Here is a 9168-nt window from a genome sequence, read left to right on the forward strand (position 1 = left end):
TTATCTCCTGGGTCAACGCGTGTTGATAATTTTTTCAAGTTAAGTGGTTGATAGTGCCACGTCAACCTAAAAGGGATAGAAAATTATTAATAAAATAAGTTCAAGAGTATACAATCTTAATAAAATATAAGTGTGTCTCTGAAATTTCGAGTCAAAGGTATTTATGCATTTTTGTAGAGGGAATTGATATTTGTCATATTGACAATTTTTTAGCATTACATATATAATGTTTATTATATATAAATAATTATGTAAAATTAATGTATATGGTTAGAAACATAAACTACTATCACCTTCACCTCAACCCATTGTATCTTCCATTTTCCTAATTAAAAAAATAAAAAATTGTGTGAAATATCAAATTATTAATTTAAATTAAATGTTATATTTATAGTTTTTTATTTATAATTCACAATAAATATTTCATACTTTTCATCATTCCATTTGTATATAGAAATATACAAATAGATCAAAATATACAAATGTATGACCCATTTGTATATCGATATATACAAAATAAACCAAAATATACAAATGCAGAACTCATTTGTATAACGAAACATACAAATGCATAATCCATTTTTATACCAAAATATACAAATGCAGGTACCATTTATATTTCAAAATATACAAATAGACTCAAATAACCCATTTGTATAGAGAAATATACAAATACAGAAACCATTTGTACATCGAAATATACAAAGCATGACTCATTTTTATACCGAAAATATTCAAATAGACTAAAATATACAAATGCAGGGCCCATTTGCATACCGAAATATATAAATGCATGATCCATTTATATATCAAAATATACAAATAGATCCAAATACATATTTTTTATGTATATGTTTATCGAAATATACAGATTAATAGTTATAGGAGACATAAAATTTGTTATGGAGTGCGATTATACAAACTATGGTATAACATATAAATATAATTTTTATGTTTGTTATGTTAAAATTACTCATTAAAAAAAGTCTGTTTTGTTTTCCTCCTTAAAAAGTCTTGATAGAATAATTGAAATCAAACAGAATAATACAATTGAAAACAACTGAAAAATATTGTTATGTTTCTTTAAAAAGGAAGAAAACGATAGTCTATACTATATAATTTAAGGTTTAACAACCACGATTTGACATTTTACCAAACACATCGTATCTTAGAAAAACTCCAACTACTACTATGATCATTCTTCTAGTACCACAGCAAACAAGTTAGAAAGGTTGTTAACTTTATATTTCAAGTCATAAATAATATACTCAATGCATTTATTTATGTAATAATAGTGTTTGAATGGATAAATAGTTCAAGCAAGAAATAAAATCATTGGCACGTACCAAAAGTAATTTTAGAATTTGTAGCTTTACAAATATTATGACATTTAGTAAAAAAATTAACATAACAAATTTGAATTTTTAGATATAGAAATATGTTACTCCCTCTATCCCTAATTTATAAATTATATGATTTACATTTTATTTTAGTTCGTCCAAAGAAAAATGACATATTTATATAATAAGTAACAATATAACTATAAATGCTTATTTTACCCTTAATGATACAGTCACACAGATTTTATCATTCATTATGGATCACGAATTTTATAAGTTTTTTTTTTCTTAAATTCTATGCCGAGTTAAACTACCTCATATAAAATGAAAAGGAAAAATAATGACTTTTAAAAACCGTAAAAAAGAAAAGGACATAAAATGAAATAGATGGAACACTTTTCTCTAATAATAAATAGGTATTTACTGAAAAAGACATTTAAATATGAGTGTGGAATTAGAATCACATATCTTTTTCTAGGAGACTTTTGTTATCAAAATACGTGGTCTACTAAAGTCTCATAGAAAGAGATGTGTGTTTCTATTTAAATTCTATAAATTTCTTTAATTTAGGGGTAATAATGTTCCTTTCACACGAGTTTTTGATATTACCGACCTTATCAGCATTTGAATTTTGAATATACGTATTTGATTTTTTTAGATTCATGTATTTGAATATATGGGATTAAAATAATTAGATGTAATTTATTTCAGATATATTATATCAAAGTGAATTCGTATGTATCTGACTTTCTTGCTTGCATCTCTTCTATTATGCTCACTTGTCTCTCAATGAATTGATATTTTAGAATGTATCTGGATATATTGTGTATCTCAAATACATATATCTAGTATGATTCATAATGTATTTGAGATACATAATGGCACGGTCCAAATTCACATAGCGTGATGACATATATATTCTGAATCGATAGGTAAGTCAACCCACTAATTTTTACCAATTGAATTAAATAAATAAGACAAACGCCAAGTAGAATATCTCAAGCAATATGGTTATCACCTAAGATTTGGGTCATAGTATAAGAGCTTTTAAAATATGGTGCAAGTTTGAATCTAAATGATAAGCCTAAATGTAACAAAATATCATGTTTAAATACAAAAATAACAAAGTAAATAATAAGATAGAGGGGGGTGTGGGCTGGCGGAACAACCAATCAACTCACCACAGCTCCAAAGATAGAATTAAGAAAGCTCTATGAGATGTGTAAGTATTTGAAACTGAATTTGCGCCACAAAAAGGTGCAACAAGTGTAGTATGAATACAATATCACGTGTGCCCAATATGTCTCATAGATCGACAATGAAAAATTAGTGACATGAGTACATTAAGAAAATCACAATTTTACTTATGCAAGTCTACATTATACTAATCAGTCAAGTTTCATCAAAAAAGGGAAATTAAATATCACGTAATGTCCTACCATCAATATAGCACATAATCAACAAGAATGAAGGATGCAATAAGATGCAATGCAATGTTTACCATGAAATAATATGCCTTATATGCTAAGTACTCTCTCAACTGTATATACATTATATTTCTCGAAAATACATCGAGAGTTCATGACCCGTGAGACTCATGAGGTCCATGTACAAACATAGACGATTTTCATGTTTCTGTGTGGACGGTCTCAATGCACTATCGAAAAATTAAAAAATTCTAGCATGAACAGTCTCCACGTGCTCAACTTAAAATTATGAAATCAAACAATCCCAGCACCGACTATCTCCACATACCCGACTTATACTCAATATAATATCGACGTACGCACGTGCACGATATAATTTCAATAAGAGGATAATGATGCATCTCGAATGTATCGATATGACATATAATCACCTCAACTTTTATAAATATATGTATTTAATAAAAAATCACAACAATACAAAAGAAATCAAGTCAATATAGAAGTTAAAAGAAGCATCTTAGAAAGAAGCCTTATAAGGAATCTTAGAATTTGCACATATAGAGTTCTTTAGACATGAGATTAGCATTTATTTAAGTATTAGAGTAATTTGAATATAGACTACTTTAGAGAAGATGGAATCGATCCATTGCTTTAAAGTATCGACTTCAAACCTAAGAGAGAGATGATAAAATAAAAATCCAAGTCAACTGTTAAGAATTAAATAGCGATGTGTTTAAAGAGAGTTATGGTGATATATTAATTCATTAATACTATAGTGTATTCCTCAAAGTTTAGTCGTTACAATATACTATTGATGTTTCTAATATTGAAATTGTCACGACCCAAAAATGGGTGTGATGACACTCGTCTTATCCCACCAAGACAAGTCAGCCTAAAACCCAAAATCTAACAAAGTGCAGAAATCAATGACAATCCAACAACAATTTCTATTATGAAACCAAGTCATATTAATTCAATCCCCAAAACCAGGCTGTCACGTGCACAAGTCTCTAATGTAAACATTTGAATTTAAAAAAAATAGAAGTCTAAAATGAAGTTGTCGTTCAAGTAAAAACAAAGTCATAAACTGGAGTAGGAAAGTTTGCTGAGATGATAAGTAGCTACCTCACAACCCTCTACAAGATGCCTCGGAAATGAAAAGAATGACAGGTATCACGAAGATCCGGGCTCGTAACCTACAAAAATTTGTAGAAGCAAGGGTGAGTACCAAACCACGCGGTACCCAACAAGCAAACCTCTAAACACCAGTTAAGTGAACAAAATACGGGTACTCCTTGCACCCTATCTAAACCTCCACAATACAACCTAACAATTTACAGTCTACCAAACACACAACACAATAACCACACTCTATCAGTTTACACATTCTCAATAACAACTCAATATTCAAAAAAAATTACAAGTTCCACAAAAAGGCAATTACAAGATCAGCAAATCACAATATCAAGTTCAATAATGATAAGTATGTTTAATGCAATGGAATGCAATGTCAAGTATAATGATGCATGTCTTTCTTAACGATACACACCCGCTGTCTCTCAGTCCGGGACCGATGGGGGACATATCTGTCCATGCATATGTCGCGGCGCACGACACGACCCTCGATAATAGTAACCTTTGCGGCGCACGATACGTCCCTAGGAATATAATATCCATCGCGGCGCGCGATACGACCCTCGAAATGGTACATCCTCTTACCACAACCATGTCTCAGAAACAATGCAAATGACATGCTCAAATGAAAAGGAGGAGATAACCATTTTGATAACAAAGCACAATTTACAACCAGGAATACAACACCAACAAATAAGCAATAAGCCTCCAAGTCATTCTCAACACCACACAAAGAAATACACGAATTTCATACGCTTAACAAGGGTTTAGAAATCCACTTGCCTCAAATAGTAGAACAATCACTCCGGAACTTGAGTCTTCTCTTTTTGTTGAGCTTCAAACTCAAAACAATCTATTCAATAAGTAACCACGATAAGATTTCGAAACTAACAACACCCAACTCTATAATCAAGTTCCTAACCTTCAAGCCTAGGGTTAAGTCATAACTCCTCCAAACACTAAAACCCTAATAGCTTTCATTTAATATAATATACCTAATATTTAATTACATATATTAATATCTCAAAACAAGAATCATAATATGATAAAGAGGATCAAAAATTACATTTCTATTAGCGCTTAACCTAGAACTTAGAAGTAAAGAAAAATTTCAATACTCCACAGTGTCATATATTCCCATTCCATGTAACGACCTGTTTAGTCGTTTTGAGCAGCAGATTTTATTTCTGGAAATACAGGCTGAGACGACGAAACCCACGACGGACCGTCATGAGAACGACGGACCGTCGAGGGGTCTCGTTTCAAAACACTTAGAAATTTTGAAATTGGGTACTGAAAATTGACTCTCTGAACTTCGTAAGGGAATGGCAGGACGGACCGTCACGGGCGTGATGGACCGTCACAGACTCTTTGGTGGAAATTGAGTCTCTGAACCTTGCGACGACCTGCAGGACGGACCGTCGCAGGCACGACGGGCCGTCACAGGTTGCGTAATCCCAGTCTGGGTCGAATTTCTTTACACGTTTTAAGGGATGTTTTGGACTATTCCTACTTTAATTATAAAGTTAGTGGGTTTATGTTAATAAATCTAATTACTTGGGGGTTAAAAGAGGTAACCTTGAGTAAATTAGTGGGTTATTATTGTCATATTTTGTTCTTAATTATATGCTAATTAGGGTAAAAGAAAGAGGGTTTGAATAAGAAAAAGAAAAGAACAGAAAGAGAGAGAAGGAGAATCGATAGAGAGAGACGAACGAAGAGGAAAAACACAAGGCTTTGGGAAATTCTTGCTTGATCACTAGTCTTCGGTGGAGGTAGGTTATGGTTTTTATACTATTCGTAGTAAACTCATAATAGCAAATGATATGTATTGGGTAGTGTTGTAAACCCTTCTATATGCTTAATTATGTGTTTGCATGTTGTGATGATATAATTGTGATGAAATAAGCATGATGAAACTATTGAATCCTAAATCTTGAAAAGAAACCCTAATCTACTTTGTTAATGATGATGCCTTGGTATAAAAGAAGGCTTGATGAACGAAAGTAGTGAGATTAGGGGATCGGGTGCCACGTTCCGGTACCAGGATAGAATATGAGGATCGGAGTGTCACGTTTCGACACCAGGATAGAATATGGATCGGATGCCACGTTCCGGTACCATGATAGAATATGAATCGGGTGTCACGTTCCGACACCAGGATAGAATGAGGATCGGAGTGTCACGTTCCGACACCAAGATAGTATATGGATCGGGTGCCACGTTCCGGTACCAGGATAGAATATGGATCGGGTGTCACGTTCCGACACCAGGATAGAATGAGGATCGGAGTGTCACGTTCCGAAACCAGGATAGTATATTGAGGAGCGGAGTGTCACGTACCGACACGAGAGGAATAAAGATAATGAATCTTGAAAGATGTTAATATATTCAATCTAATGAACCTAATTCCCAAATGAGTATGATGAGGAGGCGTGAGTCCTCATTGATGAGCTTGGTGTTGTAACCAAGGGTTATGGTAATTGTAAATGTTGCATGCTAAGGATATTAGTTGATTTTATGATGTTATCTGGTATATACTGTTTTCTATTTTGAGTTGGCCGATGATATCTACTCAGTACTCGTGTTTTGTACTGACCCTACTTTTATGTTTTCTTCTTGTTTAATTGTGGAGTGCAGCAAACGTGCCGTCATCTTCGACTCAACAGTAACTCTAGCCAGTCTTCATTACTCTGGATATCAGGGTGAGCTAATGCTTCTAGCTTGGACTGGATCTTCCTCTTCATGTCTTGATGCCTTGAAGTTCCGGCATGGACTAGCTTTTATGTATTTTTAACTTCTTAGAAACTCTTAGATTAGTAATTTGAAGTAGATGTTCTTGTGATGATGACTTCCAGATTTTGGGAAATAATAGTTATTGAATTGGTTTTTATTAATGAGTTTAAGTCTTCCGCATTACTTTATGTTGATAGTACATTGAAATGCTAAGGTTTAGATTGGTTGGTTCGCTCATATAGGAGGGTAAGTGTGGGTGCCAGTCGCGGCCCGATTTGTGTCATGACAAACTTGGTATCAGAGCATTAGGTTCGTTGGTCTCATCACACAAGAACGAGTCTAGTAGAGTCTTAAGGAACGGTAGGGGGACGACTTTACTTTTCTTTGAGAGGCTATAAGACTTTAGGAAAAATTCCATTCTTTCTTTCTTTCTTGCTATTACTTGGGTCCAATTGGTATCTAGGTGATACAAATTGGTATTTGACCATCTTCACTCTATTTCGCAGATGGTTAGAACTAGAGCAACAACCGCGCCAACACCAGCACCGGCGGAACAGGGTGCGTCTGAGCCAGCCACTGGGGCTGTAGCTAGAGGAAGAGTAGCGGCAAGAGGCCGTGGAAGAGGTCATGGGAGGACGTCCTCTAGGAGAAGAGGACGAGCATCTAGCCCATCTGGTACTAGGGCGGTGACTCCTCCACCGACTGAGGAATTAGTAAGAGAAGGGGAGGATGGGGAGAATGAACAAGTGCAGAATGAGGAATTGCCTCCCCAACCTACCCCAGAAATGATCAATCAGGTTCTTGCTTATCTTAGCGGGTTATCTGATCAAGGCCAGACACCTCCAGTGTTTTCTGCACCAGCACCTCAGGCTCCGGAGGTACAACATGCGGCTACTGCAGCTCCCCGCATGGATGTTCCATTGGAAATAGGCACGTTTCCTCATCTGACTACAGGGCCTATAATGACAAATGATCAACATGAACTTTTCAGTAAGTTCTTGAAATTGAAACCTCCAGTCTTCAAGGGTGCTGAATCTGAGGATGCCTATGATTTTCTGGTTGACTGTCATGAGCTACTACACAAGATGGGTATGGTAGAACGGTTTGGTGTTGAGTTTGTCACTTATCAGTTTCAAGGGAACGCCAAAAAGTGGTGGCGGTCACATGTTGAGTGTCAACCAACAGAGGCACCACCTATGACTTGGGCATCATTCTCTTGTTTATGGAGAAGTATATCCCCCGAACTTTGAGGGATAGGAAAAGAGATGAATTTTTGAGCCTAGAGCAAGGTAGGATGTCGGTTACTGCATATGAGGCTAAGTTTCGTGCATTATCCCGGTATGCCACCCAACTATGTTTCAGTCCACAAGAACGGATTCGCCGTTTTGTGAAGGGGTTGAGATCAGAATTGCGGATTTCAGCCTTGCAGGTAGCGGCTACGGCAAAATCTTTTCAAGAAGTGGTAGACTTCGTGATAGAGGTAGAGGGAGTGAAGCCAGATGACTTCACCATGGCAACTACATCAAAAAGGTTTCGAAAGGGAGGTGAGTTTAATGGTTCTTACTCTAGAGGACAGGGTTCAGGAGGTTACTCAGTCCGACCAATTCAGTCTTCACTACAGACTGTAGTTGGCGGTCCACCTCAAACCGGTCAACACTTCTCTGAGAGACCTATGCTTGAATCCAGAGAGTGTTATGGATGTGGGGAGACTGGACACATTAAGAGGTATTGTCCAAAATAGAGTTACAGACCTCCAAATGTTAGAGGTAGAGGTGGTTATGGAAGAGGTCGTCATTCTGGAGGACGCGGTGGTCGAGGTAATGGTGGTCACCAAAACGGTCGGGGTGATGGGAAAACTGGAGCCACTACATCACAACATGGTAGGGGCAACGGACAGACAGATGAGAGGGTCCATTGTTACGCTTTCCCTGGGCGGTCAGAAGCGGAGACATCAGATGCTGTCATCACAGGTAATCTTTCGGTTTGTGATTGCATGGCTTTTGTATTGTTTGACCCTGGCTCTACATTTTCATATGTATCTTCCGCATTTTCTAATGGTCTTGATTTACATTGTGAATTGCTTGATATGCCTATTCGTGTTTCTACTCCGGTGGGTGAGTCTGTGGTAGTTGAAAAGGTATATAGGTCTTGTTTGGTGAACTTTATGGGGAGGGTGAATACACTTCCAAACCGGTGCGTATCATCTCCTTTCTTCGTGCTAAGAAAATGGTTAGTAAAAGGTGTTTAGCTTTCTTGGCACATCTCAAGAATGACACTACCCAAGTACCTTCGATTAAGTTAGTTTCGGTGGTCCGTGAGTTTCTGGATGTGTTCCCTGCAGATCTTCCTGGTATGCCACCAGATAAGGATATTGACTTCTGTATTGATCTTAAACCGGGTACTCGCTCCATTTCTATACCCCCTTATAGAATGGCTCCCGCGGAGTTAAGGGAGTTAAAAGCCCAACTTCAAGAGTTGTTGAGCAAAGGCTTCATTAGACCAAATGCATCTCCTTGGGGTGCTCCGATTTT

This window comes from Solanum lycopersicum, chromosome 1, assembly GCF_036512215.1.
Source record: "Solanum lycopersicum chromosome 1, SLM_r2.1".
Lineage (NCBI taxonomy): Eukaryota > Viridiplantae > Streptophyta > Magnoliopsida > Solanales > Solanaceae > Solanum > Solanum lycopersicum.